Source organism: Leptinotarsa decemlineata, unplaced genomic scaffold, assembly GCF_025532065.1.
Source record: "Leptinotarsa decemlineata unplaced genomic scaffold, Ldec_3_MD MMD2_P_RNA_scaffold_11, whole genome shotgun sequence".
Taxonomy (NCBI): domain Eukaryota; kingdom Metazoa; phylum Arthropoda; class Insecta; order Coleoptera; family Chrysomelidae; genus Leptinotarsa; species Leptinotarsa decemlineata.
In genome coordinates this window covers 2581303-2602350 of record NW_027412525.1, presented here as the reverse complement: position 1 = coordinate 2602350, position 21048 = coordinate 2581303, and the positions used below count along the sequence as shown (strand labels likewise).

Below are 21048 nucleotides of genomic sequence, written 5' to 3'. Positions count from 1 at the left end.
CGGGCAATAGTTAATAATTTATATTTTTACTAATAAATATGCCGACTACTAAATAAATAAGCCGACTGCACTGAGTAATGAATAGCTTCAAGAATTGAATTATCTTACCTATAAAGGAATTTCGCGAAACTAACACCCCCCCCCCCCCACCGTCGTCTTACATTAGACGCGACGCGCAACACCTTACTGAGTTGCATCAAGTTAATCTTATCGCGATAACTCTTAAACGATTCTTCCAAATTACTTAGTGTAAAAAACAATGGTTATGTATATTAAATACTAAAAACGACGATTGTATCAGTTTTTAAAAGAATTTCACAGATATTCTAAAATGTGCATGGTAAAAAAGTATCCAATTTGATTGTATTTATGGCTCAGTATTTTGTAAATAATGACTACCACATAGGAGGTAGATATACGCTATCGCGGACTTTTATTTAGAACTATTCGAAATAAACAACTTTACGGTAAATCATCTGCATGTAACTCCAACGGTATAGGCAGCGCACGTCATAAGGTGGCCCTCAGAGAGCAAGAATTTTTCCGACTTACTTAATGCTTATCGTCAAATTATGATCAAAATTACACAAAACCTTTGTAATTTGTAGCCTATAGGTTATTTTGATGTATAAGCTGTATTTATGTGAACTTTCATATAAAACCGTTCAGTCGTTTAGGCGTGAAAGAGCCACAAATGTACATACATACATATTTATCCATCATCACATACAACAACATAGCTCGATGAATTATTGAGCTACTTGTGTATGTCTCACTATTTTCGCTCTAATGCCAATGAAACCATTCTTTTTATTATTACAAAGATACCTACATGTTACTTGCTTTTTCAAATGAAAATGCATACACTGCAAAATTCTTACTCCAACAAATTTTACGTCAAAATGCTGTTTTAGAGGTCAAGTAGCCCATCTGGAACAAAATCCCTAATATTATGCTAGTTGAAGTAGGTACTCACCCTGTAGAACCATAATTATCAGTTATATAAATAGTTGTTTTTCAAGGTAACGTAACATACAGCCAATTAATTTTTTATGCGCAATGAAAAAGTGTATAAGACTATGTAAACAATCTGTGAGTCACATTTATTTTTTTGTTTCAATAAATCAACTGCTTTGACATAATAATAATACTGTTTTATTTTGAATTAGGAGCTTACGAGCAGTGGGCGACATTAGAGTTATGCATAGAATATGTACTTAATAAAGATATACCAGTTATATCATATTAATACTCCCATAATTCTCCCAAGAGATGGTAACTATCCACTATCAACTTTTATCAAGAAGTACAATCGGTAAAAGAAATTTGGCAAGTGTTGATAACTACTCATATACCAGTATGGGATGAAGACCCCAATTATCCCTTTTGTGCAGGTGGAAAATAATTGAAAGATAATGAGTGTATAACTGCAAATGATAGATACATACATTCTCATTAGAGAAAATGGATAAACTTACAACCGATAATTGATAGATAATTTAATGCATAGTTACTATAAATAATTGAAACGTAGCAGGTAGATAATCTACAAAACATATTGCTTGCAATACTGTTAATAACATACCACTACATACATAGATATTTACGAAGACTGATTGCCTGAAGATTATATCTTTGCTAACAATTTGATTTCCATTGTTGAAAACTGTTTAAAAAAAATCGTCGCAATATTACATGACATCGTTGATATTGAAGGTAACGTTTCAATTTGTCACATAATATTTCCGTCCAGCCCGTTGTGATTTGCTGCTATAAAGACCTGATTTATTTCAAACCGCTTGAATTTTGACTTATAATTGTTTATCAGGGCATATAATTCAGGTTTCAGCGTGTTTTTTCTCAAATGGAATGTTCCTCTCTGATAACCATGATTGCATATCTGTTTTTTTTTTGGTTGATGTCACCACAACGCTTCTTAACGGCAAATTCGGAGTTAAACGTTCCGCCAACCCATTTATCGTAATGATACGAAATTCATCATGTTGCGATAATCGACTGTATTATAATTTGATTTCCATCCAATGTAATCATTAGGCACAGACCCATTTTCACCACCAGCATGTATTATGATCAGACGTTGCCCTTTACTAACAGGTTTTTGCAGACCTTCCATGGTATGATCACTCCAACCTTTTTGGTGCGTGTGTATAGCGTGAATATATGTTTTATCCATATGAATAATAGGTCAACATTCTTTTTTATAGGTCCGCGTTTTCTTCAAGAATTATATCGTTACTAGTCGAATAGGTTAGCGTTCCATCAATATTTTTCTGTTATTTTTGATCTTTCACCATCGAAATCCAAGTTTATGAATTTCTTTTCGCAAATACTCCCTGCTACCCCGATAGTCAATATCTCGGATGATAGTTTCATGAATTTCCCATAGGAACTCGTTTCTCTTTGGTTACCATTTTCTTTTTTTTTTATCTGTGATTTGAATTTTCGTATAGTTCGCACGCAAACCTCTGTGACCTCAGCTACTCGTTCTTGTACCTTCAAAGTCAAAATACAATATCGATTACAATCTTACTTCTTACTTTCGTAAGAAGAATTCCTATTCCATCTGCCGTTGCTTCCGTTTGCATAAATCTTAATACGAGTACGTTGTTCACAATTTCCCTTTGTTCACTGAGAACCTTGTTTTTCAGAGAACTGTTCGAAGGCATTTTCAAAGACATCAAATATCTTACAGTTCACCATACAGAATAATTTCTCCACTTACTGTACTAACACGATGTTTACTACTCGAGTTCCTCGATATTAATGAGCTCTCGCCCCACTCCGCCGGCTGATCTACTGCGCATCCAATATTCTGAGGTACGGATAGATTTGTCAAGCTGTAATTATTTCCTAGGAACACTTCTGCCAGAACTACAAGCCCGTTGTTTACTTTTTAGAGTGTTATGTCCGTAATATCATTACATCATGACTCATGACTATATTATATACATGCAATATCAACGTAGAATTATATATCAAACCGATTTTTGCCACAAACGAGAGGTAACAGGTGTATTTATAAAAAAATCTTCCATCATTTCTATTCCACCCCTCGGTTTTGAATACATTCTGCGACCTCTTGCAATATAACTCATCTGAATGAAAATATGTTCTAATCATATATTCGTATATAAATGTATGAGTGGAAGATAAAAGTTGTATACCCCAGAATGTTTTTTCGAATATTGACAGTAAATAAAAATCTGAAAATTGAATTTCTGCCTAGTAGATCCAAAAACTGTATATTCTGGATTTCGAGGCAAAATTCGCTAATAATTTGTTTGAACACTTCGGATAAAAATAGCCTAGACGCATAAATAATTTGTGTGCTCAAAGCACACATGTTAGAAACTTGTTAGAAATTTTAAAATCAAAACACTAATAATATTGGCTTATTTTTGGAAAACGACAATAACAAGAAAAGGAATGGGTCGTTTGTTGATGTATACTTTTCAATTATGAGATGTTCGCATTTAAAAAATGTAGCCTATTGAAATATATAATAATTGAGATATTTCATCCAGATTTATGAATATTGAAATAACGATAACTATATAATAACTTTTTAAGGATAATAAAGAGCTAAAAAAAAGCAAAATTGTTATCATTATTTATTGAAACTACTAGACCAGCACTAAAAATGTTTAGATTTGGCATTGTTTACTACCCTTTCCGTTAATACTACTTAAGTATTTTTATTCATTCGTTTTGGTTTCAAAAAAGTTGAATTGTAGAAAATTTTATTTACTTTATGACATAACATAATGCATCGAGCGACTTCATCTGGCCGTAGTATATTATTCTCCTAAGCAGCGGATTGATAAATCATTTTCGACACGAATATTTTAAATAAATAAGGAAAGACAATGCACACAAGACAACACCAGCACCGACGCGACGGGAACAACTCGAGCACCAACTCAAGCACTGTGACCATTACCACATCGCCTTTGATGTTTATCGCAGTAGTAGACGAAACTTCAGGCACCACGGCCAAAAAAACCGGAAAATCAGCTCAATTCATTATTTATAAAAAACTGTGGAATACTGGTTATTATGAAAATCACCAAAGTTGCAGATGAAATGCAATAAAGTTATAACGTGTTCTATTTGCTTGAAGTAGGAACAAAATATGGTGACCTTCCTTATCATTTCGATAGCCATAATTATTTGACATCACGTTCATTTCTAATTTAATCTAACTACCAACAGAACCAATGGAAAACGACCTTGAAATAGTGTCATTCAGTTTCATAAACAATTATGAGCAAATTTGTAATACGTTTTGTATAAAACATTGGAAGTGGCATTTGAATGAAGATGAGGAAAGAAGTACCACTTTACGAGTTTTTATTGCCAAAAGTGAGTTCCTGAAATAGTCAGTGTTGCCAAACCCCTCCCAGAGTAAAATCTGCTCACATGATTGAAAAAAACCGTAAATATTGATTTAAAAACCGTAAAATCTTGAGCTTTTTCTAATTTTGATTCATTTAATGGTAGTAATACATAAAAAAAACATGGAAGAAGAATAATAAACAGTTAGTTATTTGGTACATCACTGAGGAAAAACTAATGACTAAAAATATAAATATTTAAATGTTTTCCTCATAGTTTTTCGAAATTGAAAATATGGGATTTTTTCTCCAATACCTATAAACCCGATTTTTTCTGTGATAGTATTCAGGAAGGGAAGCCTCCTCCGTGCCAACTTTCATTCCCCAATATCGCAAACGAATGTCTGTAGAATTTTCAAAAATTTAAAAATGTTATTTTTTTTGTAATTCCCTCTAGTTTCGAGAACAAGAATAGTATATTGATATTGTATATTTTTGATAAAAATTTAAAAAATAAAAGTTTAATCTTGAAATTGAAGGTCAAGGGGCAAATTTACAAGTATTTTATAGTTATTCAGTATTTTACATCATCTCAGCTAGAGAATGCTGTTAGATCGATACCTTTTTGATTTTAATCTCCAACAGTGCGCCGTCTCAACAACGACAGTTGTTGCTGTGACTTCTAGCACCGTATAGAAGTAAACACAAGTAAGTTCACTCTCAGCCATATTTGGGTCAAGATTCCTTTCCTCGAATCTGCTGGGTTTACTAAGCGAGCCAAGTTGAGGCATGGAATATTATTACATAGTGAGTCGTTGTAAGTGGTCGTTTTGTATTTGTGAAAAATTCGTGTCTAGTTTCAAAATGAACAAGTGTCGAGCTGTGGGTTGCTGTGATTTGCATGGTAATGTCGGCATTCATTTTTTTCGATTTCCAATTGACGAAAAAATTTATGTTTTTCTAGTATTCATTATGTAAGATTGAAGGAATGAATATATAACGAAAATCATAAAATAAATTATTATAGACGAAATATATGCAGACTTTTATTATGAAATTAATTTGATGAAATTAAACTTTACGAATAGTATATGCCTCAAAAGTAATGATATAAAATCACAAAACAATCGGAGTATGTATCTGTTGGAAAATTATTACTTCCACTGAAATCTCTGCAAAACCAAAGTATCGAATGTATATTCAAATAACCTTTTTTGGAGCCTACTATTGCATACTTTTTTACCAATTCATCCACATCAATACTGGATAAAAAAAGTGTTTTGATTTAAGCTGTTAGGCAATTATCGAAAATAGGATTAAGAGTTAGGGGTATCATTTCAGATTTAGGTATTAATTTTTATACATTCGCCAGAAGATGTCAAAGTGATTGTACAGCTGCCATATTTTTTTGTTGATGAGAAACAAATATTTCACTTTTTTGATACTCCTCATCTGCTGAAATGTAGCAGAAACCATTTTTTCGATGACTTTTTGAAATTTGATGAATTTACAACGAACATGAGTCATCTTGTACAACTTTAAAACTTGGATAAGGAAAAGCAATATAGACTAGCACCCAAACTTACTAATTCTCATTCATTTTCAACCAACTTTCAAATGATGAAGGTTAAATTAGCAAATCAAGTTTTCAGTTATTCGGTAACTACAGCGATGAATATTTATGCCAGTTTCAATCAGATACCATCAGCAGCAATAGAGACGGGTACATTCATTGAAAAAATAGATAAAGTGTTTGATATTTTGAATTCAAATCGATTTGACGATGTCAAATATTTCAATAAACCTTTTTTCGGAACATCAAAACATATTGATTTTCTGAAAGAAATGAAAATATTTCTCAGCAAATTTGTAATATCAAAAAAAAGGAAAAAAACACGACTGGACAAATGAGACTCATTGAGACTCATTGAGGGGTGACAGATAACAATTTCGGCATTTCTGCAACTTTAAGAAAACCTACATAGTGGACACTCCTACATATTGACGAGGAATATAAATCAGGACTGTGTGGAAAATTATTTTGGTCAACAGAGAAATACTTGTGGCAATGCCAGAAACCCAACTTCTATTCAAGTTACCAGAGTTTTTAAAAACATTTACTCTTAAATATTTCACACTGGCAGAAGAAATTAACTGTCAAGAAGATACTAGTGAGATTCAATATTAGATTGAAGATGCTGGCATAAATAGAGTGAAGATTCTTGTGGAAGTTCCAAAAAATCCCTATAAACGTTTGAGAGTAGAGACAAATGATTATAGAACTCTTGCCATTCCCGAATGCAACAGCTTGGGCTGTGTTTGTGGATGTCTTTTAGAAAAATGTTTAGGAAAACATTCATGTAAAGTATGTACAAATTTTGCCACGGCGGCTAGTATCATTCTGAATGAAACAAATGTGTGTAGTTATTTCAAAGCATACAGTAATACAGAAGCCAAACAGTCTGGAAATTCATATATGCCTCCAGATTCATTTTTGCAAAGTATCATTCATCTAGAGACAAAATTTCCTTATCATTTCTGTAATTTATGTGCAATATGATTGCATAGGCAACCAATTCAAAACAATGTTTTCAAAAATCAACATTTCCCACCCTTGTGATAATTTTCCTTGGGATTATTTATTTTCCATTTTCACCAGTGTAAGAATTCATTATACTTTGAAATTTGCCAATAGTGATTTGAAAACAAATGTTAAAAAAATCAAAAACATATTCTGAAAAACCTTTAGAATAGATTAGCATAAGTTTTTGACCTAAATTGTATAATCTCACCTTGTTTATAAATAAATTCAAAAACTCTCAATATCTTATGAACGATCAAACTGAATTGAATAATTCGCCATTATTGAATCTGTTCATTTCCAGGTAAAAATAATTAGGTATATTTAAGGTTCTTTCGAAAAATTTATTGATATAGTTGATGAATTCATACCTAATCGTTTATAGTATAAAATGGTTCTAATTTGCAAGTAACTTTTAGTTTATGATTGAGAAAGCTATTGTATAGCGAAACACGTGTCGCGGTTTTTGTAAAACCCTCTATGGTGAAAATCATACAATAAACTGTATTTTATATATGGATTTTCATCAAGTATCGGCCAGTTCTATTCAATTAATTTTCCTTTGGATTATTAATTTTCTCTTTTCACAAGGGTAAGAATTTATTATACTTTGAAATTTGACAATAGGAATTTGAAAACAAATTAAAAAAAAAATCAAAAATCAACATTCTGAAAAACCTTTAGAATATATTAGCATAAGTTTTGACCTAAAATGTATAATCTTATTTTACAAAATATACGTTTATTTCACTACCTTGTCTTATTTTTCATCAATTACTTAACAGTTCACAATCATATGAGACATTTACTATGAGCTTCTCGTAGCAATGATGAAGTCAGATCATGGTCACATATTTTTTGATCGAACCTCGTGCAAAAGTGCACGATAGCTCTCAGCCTACACCCTTCTGCCCCGCCACATGCCAGCAAAAAATAAAATCTCGACCCGAAACATCAAAGAGACCGACTGGGAGTGAATTTACTTCTGTTTACTTCTATACGGTGCTTCTAGATATAAAACCTTCGTTCTCGTAGTCAACGCATATATTACTGATGATGTCTGCCGCAGTGATGTTTGGGGTACTACACGTTCCATTCGACCACGGCCTACTAGCCCTGACTTTGATTTCTCTTATTTATTTTTCATGTTAGGTCACCGATCCAACCTTTCGAGAAACCCTACATGTGAATTATAAATGACCCCCCGGCTCTCCCCAAGGGTCACTAGATTAAAAGGAGGAAACTGATAGGTGACGCTTTGGGTTATCGAAGTTTGATGTGCAAACTCGAATCAAATTATCACTCACAGTGGAGATGATTCTTCAGGCGGAATGTGCGAAGTTTGCGGGAGACTGCCGTTAGGCCGTTTATCGATTTCGGATACGAGTGTCATTCGTTGCTTTTGAAAGCGGCAGTGAACAAACGCGGAATATCGGAGAATAAGAGAAATACAAAATAATAATCCCAGTATGAATTGAGTCACTTCGTGAAAAGAAAATTTGCCCTAATAGAATTTGTACAGTACGATAAATGGATCTTTCTTCACACATGTGTCTTGAATTTGTGCATTCAAAATGAATAAAAAAAAAAGAAAACGAAACGACGTGGCAACTGCTCTGAACAACCTAACCTTCTGAAAGAATAACGTAATAATCATTATTTACTATCGGCGATATATCGCGTATATACCTAGGGCGAGTCGGAAAATAATAAAAAATAGTAATAATATGTATAAATTAAAAAATATTGTTTGAATTTGCGTGAATACTTATCCACTCACACGTAAGTAAGATGAATTCGCATCAATTTTTGTGTAAAAAATAGAATTAACTGCCAAAAATACTTGAAATGTTGACAGTCATACGATGATTGAACTCTGAGTCAGAGAAATTTTCACAAGTGGTACAATAATAGGGGAGCCGAAGCGGGGATTTCGGGATTTACTAAAGCGTGGCAGATTAATATACAGGGGTATACCTTGTGCCCGGTTAAGTACCTCCACCAAATATGAGCCCCATATATAATGCCGCCTGTGAGGGATAAAGGATCAGATTAGTAAAAAAAATTGATCATCATAAATTCTCGAGCGCGTCAGATTAAGGTAGGGTGAGTTAATTACCTGCTAAAAAGTGTATATTCCAGTAATCTGACAATTTGAGAGTGACGTAAAGAAAGGGGAGGGCAGCAAAGTTGTAAAAAAATAACGACATTTCGAGATTCTCGAGCGTAGCCTTTTTCTTTTGTTTTGAAGGAAATAATTCAAGGATAACGAAAAATATATAATCTGACGATTTCCGCAAGCTGAAATAACAAAAATTCGTCGATGAAGTTTAATGCGTGCAGCTGTGTGGTACCTATATTTCCCTCTCCGAGTTTCTATTTCTCTATTCTCTATTCACTTTTCCTCTATATATTACTCTCTCACTCCGTCCTCACTCTGAATTATGTTGCCATGACGCCATCACAGCTGATCACATATACTCGTTCGTGATGAAGATGAAGATAAATTAATCAATTAATTGATGAATGTGGCCGTTACTACGTGGTAGGAAATCATAATGAAGAAAAGAGAAATTAAACTTTCTATGTTTTTTACCACTTTTATTCGTAACTAACGTTACTGCAGTTTCGTCCTATAAGGACATTTTCAAACTTATACAATATAATATAATATATTACAATATATAAGGACATTTTAAAACTTATACAATATATAAGTTTGAAAATGTCCTTATAGGACGAAACTGCAGTAACGTTAGTTACAAATAAAAGTGGTAAAAAACATAGAAAGTTTCATTTCTCTTTTCTTCAATAATTAATCAATTGAGCATTAAAAAAATAATTTCTTATAAATACAAGTATTCTACTTAAAAAACATACACTTATTTATTTGCATGCTATTTCCTGAGCTTATCAATTAATTAAGTTGAAATGAAAAAAATATTGTTTTTGTCAGATTAAGCGAATTCCTCTAGATGATCGTCAGATTATGAGACAGTACGTCTAAAACATTTAGATGAACCATATATATATATATATATATATATATATATATATATATATATATATATATATATATTAATTTGACGCGCCTGAGTATTTCAGAATGGCGAATTTTTTTTGCACATTATAATAATGGCCGCGAGTTTGCGTCAGATCGAAATCGTCAGATTATTTAATGAGAGTTTTTTTTTTGTTGCACTTAACACCCCCTTAGAAAATCTGACGCACTCGATTAAATTTTTTTTCTTTTCACTTCTAACCCTTACGTACAATCACCCACATCACGCAAACGATCAGATTAACATACCAACATTATTAAAAATACGTAGGACATTGATGCTATCAATATCTGACGCGCTCAAGTAGGTCCATGCAACAGTATTTTTTCACATATTTAAAAATCTATAGCCGCTTCCCCCACCGATGAAAAGGTATATAATATATAATTTTTTTTTCTTCTTATCATCTAAGCTTTGCAACCCAATATGTCTCAATGACGCTCGAGTAAATCCCCATTTTGCAACGTGGGCTCCCCTGCTACAATATTTTCACAGAAGATCGAACAGATGTGAATGACGACGCTCGCTCTGGACGCTTCAGCACATCAAAACCTGATGAAACTGTTGAAAAAGTTAAGAAAATTGTTATGATGAATCCTCGAATTACTATTAGAGAAGTTGCTGAGGAAGTCGGCATATCGGTTGGCTTATGCCATGCAAATTTTTTCGAAAATTTTGGGCATGAAGAGTGAGGCAGCGAAGTTCATTCGGAAAATGCTGAATTTTTACCAAAAAAACCGTCAGAAATTGTTGAATGACGTCAACGGCAATCCACATGTGCTTGAATGGGTCATAACTGGTGACAAATCATGGGTATTTTCTTTTTCACAGTAGGATGAATATTTATTGAGACATAGAGATACAAAATCACATGACATTAAAACGAACACGATGAATCTTTGAAAACATATCTCTTTCGGGGTTTGCCCCTCTCACGTAGCCCCTCGTTGGACGCCAGTATGTACTTTTTTGTTGTGGGTGGTTTGATATATTATTTGAGATATAGAGCTACAAAAATACATGACACATAAACGGACAAAACTTTTGAAACAACCTAATACCTAAATCAATAGTATTGTCGATCTCTACTGAAAGTAAAATAAAGTAAATTTTATCCAGGTAAGCATAATCTACAATATGAATTCAAAATTAAAACTAGATAACTTCACAAACTAGAAAAAAAAAGGATAGAACTAACTAAAACTGGAAATTGTGAGTCCAGGCTGAGCTACCTAAGCAATGCTTGTGTTGTAGTCATCAACTTGGTTACATTGATTATTCACTTAATGAGTGGTGAGTAGAAAGAAAAAAAACTAAGTTAAATTCATTGTGAGGAAAAGAGAATATGGTTATTTGTTTGTATTTTTTTTCTTATTATTATTCGAGTTCATATACGGTTTTCAGTTTGTTATAATTTTGCTTCACATATACTTTCAGTTTTGATGGTTATGACATTGAAACCAAAGTCCAATCGTGCAAATGGAAGAGCCCAAGAGAGCCAAGACCAAAAAAGCACGCCGAGTTCGATCAAATGATCACTGTTTTCTTCGATTACCGTGGCGTAGTGCATCAAGAATTATTGTCACAAGGTCGTACGGTCAATAAGGAATATTATAATGCGAGAAGCTATACAAAGAAAACGTCCGGTATGCCTCAGCCACCGTATTCAGCAGACTGGGCCCCCTGCGACTTTTTCCTGTTTCCAAGACTTAAGATATCCATGAAAGGACGACGTTTTGCGACAATTAACGAACTACAAATAGATTCGAAAGAGCTCAAGAACATACCAAAAAGTGCACATCCGAACTACTTTGAGGATTGGAAAAACCGCTGGTACTATTATATCTGAGGGGGACTACTTTGAAGGAAACGAAATAGAAATTGATGAATTGAGAAAAATGAAATTTCACCTTATTTTTTTAATAGACCTCGTACATAAAAAAATAAATGACCGAAGTATAAAGATTTTCATTTATGGAAAGATAATCGCCTGAAAATTGTTGGAGATCATAACAAGATTTTGACCCCTTTTTGAAATTTAGTATGAATTTCTAACTATTTGAATGATTCTGGTAGTTCATAACAAAAAATGGGGGCATTTTAATGTAGAGAATATTCACAGGATATCGTTCGATGTTGAAATAGATCAGTTATTTTTTGGAAAAGAAAGCTGTTGGCTTTCTACTTCTACATGTTTATACCAAAAAATATATTTTCTAAGTTTTACCTCGTTCATACACTATATTGTGTAGCAATCCTTTGATGATATCTGATTCAATTCCACAACGAATGTTTCGAGTACAAACTGAATAGGGAAAAGTGTGTTTTGTATAATCCAGTGTTCATATAAAAGTAGTTTTTCGAATATATTTTTCCTTTCGTGTAATTCAATGTTTGTATGAAAGTAGTTGTTTCAAGAGGGTTTTTCTTACAGTAGGTGTCTGAAAACTACTTCTTCACATGATCTACACATCTTTGTAAAGACTTTATTCTGAAATCAATTGTTTTCTTCCTTCCGTTTGAAAATTCCCACATTTTTCATATGAAAATGGAGCAATTGTAGGGTTTTTCCTACAACTACTTAGGTACTTTAGAAACATTTTATTTAGTTATTGATTTTTATTTTTGTATTATACATTCTTGTTAGGAAATCAAGTTTTCATAACTCTATTATTGAGCAGTCGTCCAAAATATCCATCTGCTTGGGTTTTTTATTTTAATTCTTTTATTTTAATTTTTACTTAGCATTTTTTTATTTTTTGTCATCGCATATCATTCAAATGCCCGATTCTCTCGAAAAAAAGTTTATTGCCAAAAAAACAGATCGATATTTAGAACGAAGCTACTTGGGATGTTTCGAGTAGGTACTCATTGTTAACACTTTTATGGGTTAAGACAAGGGCCCAAGTGATTGATCCTTTTCGACTAAATTTATGACTCGACCTTTTGTCAGTGAGAAAGTTACTTCCAACACATTTCTTAGCCGATGCATCCATTCTGTTCTTAGATTTCGGCCGGGAACTAATCCTAATTCTGATTCTCCTCGCCACGAGGTTACACTGTTATTATCTGTTTGTCGTTTTGTTGGTGTTATTTTTAATTTTTTTTTTAATTTGAAAACGCTGTGTCCGTCTGATTAATTATTCACCTATCACCACTCCCGACACAATAGAGAGCCAAAACCTTCTCTTTCCCAAAAATTATTCTCTCCTAAAATTATACCCCTTCAGATATAGATTAGTTATGAATTGGACTTATTTTGTTACTATCTAGGTGAATTTTTTTCTTTAATGAAAAAAATGCAGAATTATCATGATTGATTGTCCCATGTTTTCGGGTTTATCAGCCGTGGTCTTCAGGCTTTTTTACCAAACCTTTCGTCTGCCACTGCGGCAGACATTATCAAAGGAGATGCGCCATCAGGTGAAGTGATCTACCTTGCGATGCGCAAACTGAATATTGATACCTTCCGTTGAACTTTCTACATGTCCTGCTGATAATTTTACCACACTGTCTAAAAATAATAAACAAATTCATAAGAACTACGTTTGAATAGTTTTGTTCCATTGTTTTGAAGATATTTGAAACTTCTGAAGTGACGAAAATGTCTACATTATTAGGAAAATATCACGTTACTGTCAAATAGCAACCTTGACCTGCTCACAAAATACCGAATGGGAATACCAATCTGAAGGGACATTTTCGCAAATGAATTCTCCAAAGTCCGAAACTTGACTATTAGGTATAAGCATGATATACATGGAAGAAAGCAAACTTTAAAAGCTTTCTGAATTTTTCATAATAAACAGGGTGCTAAATTTGAAATAATCAACTTTCAGACACTTTTTTGGCCAAACGAAAAAACTGTAATTTTTACCAATCTGTATTGAAATAACGCAGATTACGCTGACGTGTGAGAAGCCACCAACTATCACTTAACTTCAACCAAATTTTGGTACCATAGTAGTCCATAACTCAAAGATATCGGCATTTTTAGAGGTCATGATTTTCGAAGAAAAAAAATTTAAATTAATTCATATTTCGAAATAGGTAACAGATAGGTATAGGAAAATATCAAGAAAAGTTGTCGGGTAATTGTAGATTCCAAAAATATTATATACCTTCAGAGTGTATTCGAAAAATCAAAGTTTCTACTACTTTCTAATGGAAGTCCGAATATACTTTTCATTGAATTTTCAAAGTGATCCGGTGTCTGGTATTTTTGATTCTTTGTTACCAATTTTCGTGCTAGGAATCGCATGGTAAAAGGTCAAATCTCGTTAATCCTCAACTGGCATAAGTTTCTACTTCTAAGGGATGTCGTTCGTAAGTGAGCGACATCTAGTTAACAGAAAATATACTTCCAACAGATTTTTTCCCAATAATACTCAAGTTGTTAATCTTCTAGTTACCTTTATCAGGCAGATCAACTTACAATACCTACAACTTTGAAAATACTGATTGTAATATGGCAACAAATAATGCCTTGTGGAACATCGGCTGCTACACTATTGTTGGTTGAAGATTCTTTATTTGCAAGTTCTCCAATGGGAATTTAAAATATTTCATTAAAATAACTTATAATTTAAAGAAAATAACTGTCAACGTTTGATATCAGGAAGGTTCTAAAACTCAGAAGCGATAAACCTTCTCAACACAATTCAGTAAGAGAAGAATAACAAACAAGTTTTATGAGAATTCAGCTCGTTTGTCAGTCAACATCCTTTCGGTTCGGTTGGAATGCATCTACAGAATAAATTGACGAGGCTTGTTTAAATAACAACGAAATGACGTAACCAATTACGAAACGTCTATTAGCTATAAAAATTGAATTCGGCCTTGATAAACCGGCACAATCATTTTAAATGTGATTAGGCTGACACTGAAATTGTATTATATCCATAATTTTCAAAAATTCTGCAAACTGAATCTCACTTTTTAAAATTGTTTTCCGTTCAGCTCAATACGGAGGCTTCCTAAAAGGTAGTCCAAGAAGAATTGGCAGGCATGAAAAAAATGGGTCAACTCAATTTGATCATATAGATGTAGCCTGGACCAGATCTCTTTTATCCAATCAAGTTGCAAGAAGGACCGGAACATGTATACTTGTTTTCATGTACTGGTTTCAACATTAAGAGAGTCATAATTACGACCGCACCGGGGGGCCGGTTAGGCCCCCCAGACGCACCCTGGCGTTGGATGCGATCGGGTGTGGAGGGGTGGATTTTCGGGAAATCCTTGCGGGTACCGCCCCTCACCCCACACCAACAGGATTTCGCAGGGCTGCCTCCCGCTCACCGAACCCGGAGTTGCCTCCTTACATCTACTTAGTGTGGCTAACCAAGAGACAGGACCATCGGCAGTGTTCGACCGAACGTTCGTACAAGTTAACTAAGCTCTTCTTTCGCCAGAGAGTGCTCGCGTCGCACACCTGCCCCCGTCAACCATGCCAAATCAGTTGGGAATATGGTCCCGGAAGTGGCCGGTCGGGGTCCTAAGCTCGGATACTAGTAGCTCCGTCCAACCGGGGTCCGACACCTCAAGCGTCCGCCTTGGTGCCCTCCAAGACTAGACTCGGATACTAGAGCCCGGAAGGACCGCGAGCCCCGACACCTCGAACGCTCGGATCCGTACAGAAGCAGGCGAGGATCACGGAACAGCATAAGCCGTCCAGTGCCTCGGTATGGGGCTGCAATGCACCCATGAATGGATTACCGCAACCCTGTATCCCTTTACTCGCTAGTGGAGCCGCTGCCCCTAAGAGGCCAACGCCAGTTGGAGATGAGGCTCGCTAGCCTCCAGCCGCGAGCGGGCACTTACCTCCCCCCTAGAACCCACGTTAGGAAAGTTCCCTTTCCAACGTTTGATGAGTAACCGTCGAGGACTCTTTCGAGCATCCTCTACCACACATCATATGTCGAAGATGTCGCGCCCATTACCCGTGTAGGTGCAGGATAGGGCGGTTCATCAACAACTTTTGGGTGTACGCCGTGTGGTCTGCACCGCATACCCTTAAGTTACCCCGAGGGGCACTCATGTTAGGAAAGTTACCTTTCCAGCGTTGGATGAGTAACCGCCGAAGGCTCTTGCGAGACACCTCTCCCACACATCTAGCTTGAAACCGGCCAACGCCTGTTACCCGCAGGCGCGGGATTGGGTGGTTGACCGATAACTTTACTGGGTGAGTGCCGTGTGGTCTGCACCGGGGGACTGTCAAACACCCATAAGAGAGAGACAGTGATCCCCGCCACTCATCCCTCACCCATTCTGTGGTCGTTCTCTATGGCATGTTGAGCGACACTAGACCTATCTGGTCTATGAAACATGTTCTTTGTAGCTTACTATTATAGTCCGCTAAGTTTCACCAACATACTTTTATCGCAATCCTCACAGCTGATTTCATAAATCACAAATGTTTCCTTTTCCGTAGTTTTGTCTTTGGAGTTGCCAACAAGTTGAAGTGTACGAGCAGTTTTGAAAGATAGTTTCATTTTGAATTTTTCAAACATTTGAAACAATCAGTTGGTGCATTTTTTTCTATATAACTATGTTTGAAAAAAGTGAGTTCGAATTATATCAATGAGGTTACGTACAGCGCCATCTGCTCGCGAATAGATCAAGCAATAATTTCGATAATTCTGTCAAGTGAAGATCCCGAGCTTGAGATTTACAAACATACATACAGGTGAAGCTAATAAAAGCGTGTTAAAAAAGTATTCTCGCCATTCGTTGTTGTGGGCAATGGTAGGAACTGTCAGGGATGGATATATCTGTAGGTTTGTTCTGGTTCTACGAAATTCAGGTTCTAGGACGTCAGGATCATGAGTAGTTGATATAGAGCGTTCTGGTTTCAACTTCAAAATGATCCTTAACTGTTTTGAACCGTCCCGAATCGTTCTTGCTCTCGAGGCTGAACTGTTGAGAATTGTTCCCGTTACTCATGCGCATTTATGCGGAAATTTGTTTGGGATATTTGCTAGGATGTTTTTTCATTTATTTGATTTGAATAATTGATGACTGAGGTTAGATAACATTTGAACTGACTATAAGGATACGCTACATAACAAAATGGACATGATCAATAGTATTTTCTCGTCTTCATCTCTTCATATATACGATAGGTAGCACAGTGGTCTCCTCAAAAGCGTTACTGTTTAAACAAGTGTCCGAGACTATTTCGCCAAACCTTCTAAGTGCTAGTATTCTTCCTATAAACATAATAATAATAATAATAAATGGACTACATTCAGTGACATACATTGTTTATAAAGAAGAAGTAGATATAAAAATCAATGAAAGGGCGATGTTCAGGCGACGCTGTTTTACAAATTAACCTAGGGGATAGCATGTATTACATAGAAATATAAAAATAATTACCTAGTATATATTGATAAGTGAGAAGTTCATGAATGTTTGTAAAACTAAGAAAAAAACAAAGGTTATAAATTTCAAAGTAAATATTAAAAATCTATTTAGGTGAAAAATATAGCAAAACATACAAAAAAGTGAGACAAAGGGAAAATCATATGAGCAAGGCATAACATGAATATATTATCTATCCAGAAGACTTCAGATATGTTTTCAACTTTTTCTTGAAATTATATATGGAGTAGTGTATAAATTCACTGGGGAGAGCGTTATATTGTTTGATAGAGTTGTAAATAAAACTACGAGAAAAGCAGGCTATCGAGTGTTTTGGAATAATAAAAGTGTGACGGTTTCGTGTCCTCGAATTGTTCTGAGATTTGAAAGATCTTTCAATAATATAATTTGGCTTTCTGTATTATGTGACTTGACGAGTAGGTGGAACTGCCAGGTTTCAGCAATCGGTAACCAACCTGACTTCTCGAACTTGGGGGATATACGGTCGAATTTTCTCACACCAGACGAATGTAATTGTTTTGTATTTTTTGTAAGCGATCTAATCTAATCTAGACAATATAAAAGTTTCGCAAAGTTTCAACTTCAATTTGGAAGTCATAATATCTCTACTTTGATAGAGTTAACGTAAGATACTGTACGTGCTACGACAAAGTGAATTTATATGTTTGTGAAATCTCAGATCAGGATCTAGCCACAAACCAAGTTCTCGCTTTCTGTAATTATTTTTAGAAAGTCTTGTCCAAGTTTGATTTCAATTCTTCCTTCAATTTCCCACCTTTTGTGTTTCGGGCCAAAAAGTATCAGCTGAGATTTTTTAGAATTCAATTTCAGGTTATGGGCTATAAATAGATACAGTAACTTTTGTAGATCGCTGTTAATTTTTCCATTGCCACGTGCCAGGTACCTGGAGGAAATCGATAATATAACTGAGTGCATAATGCATAATGATGAACTGTGCAATGATCAATTATTTTATGGAAGTCAGATATATATAGAGAGAAAAGAATGGGACCAAGAATAGAGCCCTGACGTACTCCATAGTCAACAGTTAAAGCACTAGAACATTTTCCATCCAGACATACTGACTGAATATTTCTGAGGTAACTTTTCAATAGATCTACAGTCCCTTCACTGAATCCGAGAAATTACATTTTCATACACAGAATATTGTGGTCTAGTGTATCGAATGCTTTACTGTAGTCCATGGCAGTTACTTCATTATTATCAGTTGCTTTGAATAAATCTTGGGTGATGTTGACAAGAGTGGTGGTGGTGCTATAGAATGTACGAAATCCCTATTGAACATTTGTTATCAAATTATTATTGTATACAAAAGAATCAATTTGATCTTTCAGAATCCACTCGAACACTTTAGATAGGATGGGCAGTTTGCTAATTGGCCTCAAATGAGATAATTCAGTTGAATTTTCACATTGCATAGCGAAACAGGTGTTGCGGTTTTGTAAACTGTCTAGTGGAATCTCACAATAAAGTGTTACCTGAATAACAAGAAATATAAAATCCAGCGACACACAATTCAAGTGAGAAGGTTATACTAATTCCATTCAATTAAAAATGCTACCTTCCCATAATAGTACAGTTTCTGAAGAATACGAGTTATGAACTGTCCGATGGTTGTTGACAGAATGGAACGCCTACCGGCAACGTATGACTAAAAATATTTGTAAAATTCAAGTTACTTCATAGTATAATCTCAGTTCAAAAAATATTTCATAATTTCACAAAAAATCAAAGCAAAAAATTCTACAAATAAAATTTGTGAATTTAGAAAACTTTTTGTGGAATGGGAAACTATTGGCCCAGTTACAAAGCAAATTTTGAAAATACTAAAAGTTTTTGTAAAATTCTTATGACTTCATTTCAATTCCAATTCCAACTTTTTTTATGATTTTACAATGAATTAAAGTGAATCAATTCACAAATAATATTTGTAAATTCAAAAAACCTTCTTTCGGAACTGACTCAAGGTTTGAATTACAATAAGTTTAGGGTTATTTGATGATGATTGTTAAATTACTCAAATCGTATTGAATATTGTATTGGCAACACACTGATTTGTAATTTAACTGATCATTTGTTTTGTAATACATTTGTAATTTTACAGACATTTTTAACAGTGTAGCGATGAACCACCATGGAAGGGTATATCGATTAATCGAAAGGAGGTTGAGAGTGCTGAAGGAAACGATGATCCATTGATGGAGATAGCGAACGCTTCAAAGTCTAGTCGCTGTTGGATAGATTAAGGTTTATTCCAAAATATGGTAGCGATGGTAAACCAGTGAAACTGGTATCCAAGTATTCTTTGAGTTATTTTTCAGTCATTGAATAAAGTTGTTTATTCGCTGGAGAGTTCCATACTTTCATTGAAAGAAGATTTTCCTACGTCCTTCCACCTTTAGTATATCAACAAAAATGACCTGCAGGACTACGGGTTACCAATACCTTTTTGGTGAGAATTTCGAACTACTGTTCACAGCCATTTTTCTACGTCTACAAATTTTACAAAAAAATTCAATTTTCTCTTATCATCTCTCGGTATTTTCTGCATTGAATCGAAACCAATAATCTCTGATCAATTTTTTTGCTAAAACAAAATAACCAAATTTCTGGAAAGAATTTTCAGTCTAAACATTCTGCTGATTCATTACGAGTAAACATGAATCGAAACAAAAATTGTGTAACAGCAACTGTTACTGTATTGAATTCTCTCTCATTACTGACTTGTTGAAAATTTAATTAAAAACAAACCAAAATCGACAACTGACCGTAATTTCATCATCGCAACACATATGAAACATTTGAAGAATTGACGAGCTGCAGACGGCAACATAAACATTGAAACCGTAAATAACAAGACTCGATAACGATTTCATAATGTTAAAAGATCGGAATGTGACTTGAGCTTATTCAATATCTATGTTATACGGAACATTCAATTCAGTATCTCTTATTAATAGTGCGTCTCTTTGGGTTATACATTTTGTATTTTGAAATTCTCACAAACAGATTTTTAAAAGTGTTGTATAAGAAACAAAAGGATGCTTTTTAATTATTCTGTTTTGTTTATAAGGTGAGGAATATATTAAAATCTTGATCAATCAATCAGGATATACTTAATTTTATTGACAAAACATAAAATCAGCAGTTATCAAATCCAAATATGTGCTTGTTAATGATGTATGTAAAATGTATATGTATAAAATCATTCCACAGTGAAAATCAACTAGTAAGTCCACTCCCACTGCTTTCATTCATAGATTCACAAAGTTCTCGGTGACCTCGAAACGAAGTGCGGAGCCAATTTCGTTCTTTTACCATAAGCGTGCGCTCATATAATAATGTCTTGTTTTACATCCCCGGTTTTCTAATCACTTGATAATAAAACGAACAACAATAACCAACTACCAAAACTAAAAACAATAATAACAACAGCGAATAAACTAAACACAATATCAATTTCCGACCGTTAATTATAACTAATCCGATGTCCGTGGTACCGTCAAATCCTTCGATACTACAGCACTGAACGCGTTGGATGATAATATCAGCCTAAGAGCGGTTGAAGGAAGGTCCCGGCATAAATATTCTTAAAATTAGTTTTTCCTCGGACGAAGCTCAATCCTATAATCTCAAATTATTAGTC

The 21048-nt window shown here is 34.4% G+C and overlaps 1 protein-coding gene and 1 long non-coding RNA gene across 10 annotated transcripts in view; both read right to left on the bottom strand.

Moving 5' to 3' along the window:
- LOC111507953 (uncharacterized) overlaps positions 1 to 21048 on the bottom strand; it is a 247589-nt gene that overhangs the window by 171596 nt on the left and 54945 nt on the right. The window lies entirely within an intron of this gene.
- The window catches only part of LOC141479981 (uncharacterized), a 29148-nt gene continuing 24262 nt past the window's right edge, over positions 16163 to 21048 (bottom strand). The window contains exon 3 of the long non-coding RNA XR_012464099.1: positions 16163 to 17206. This is a non-coding gene — a long non-coding RNA (uncharacterized lncRNA). The remainder of the gene's footprint in view (positions 17207 to 21048) is intronic.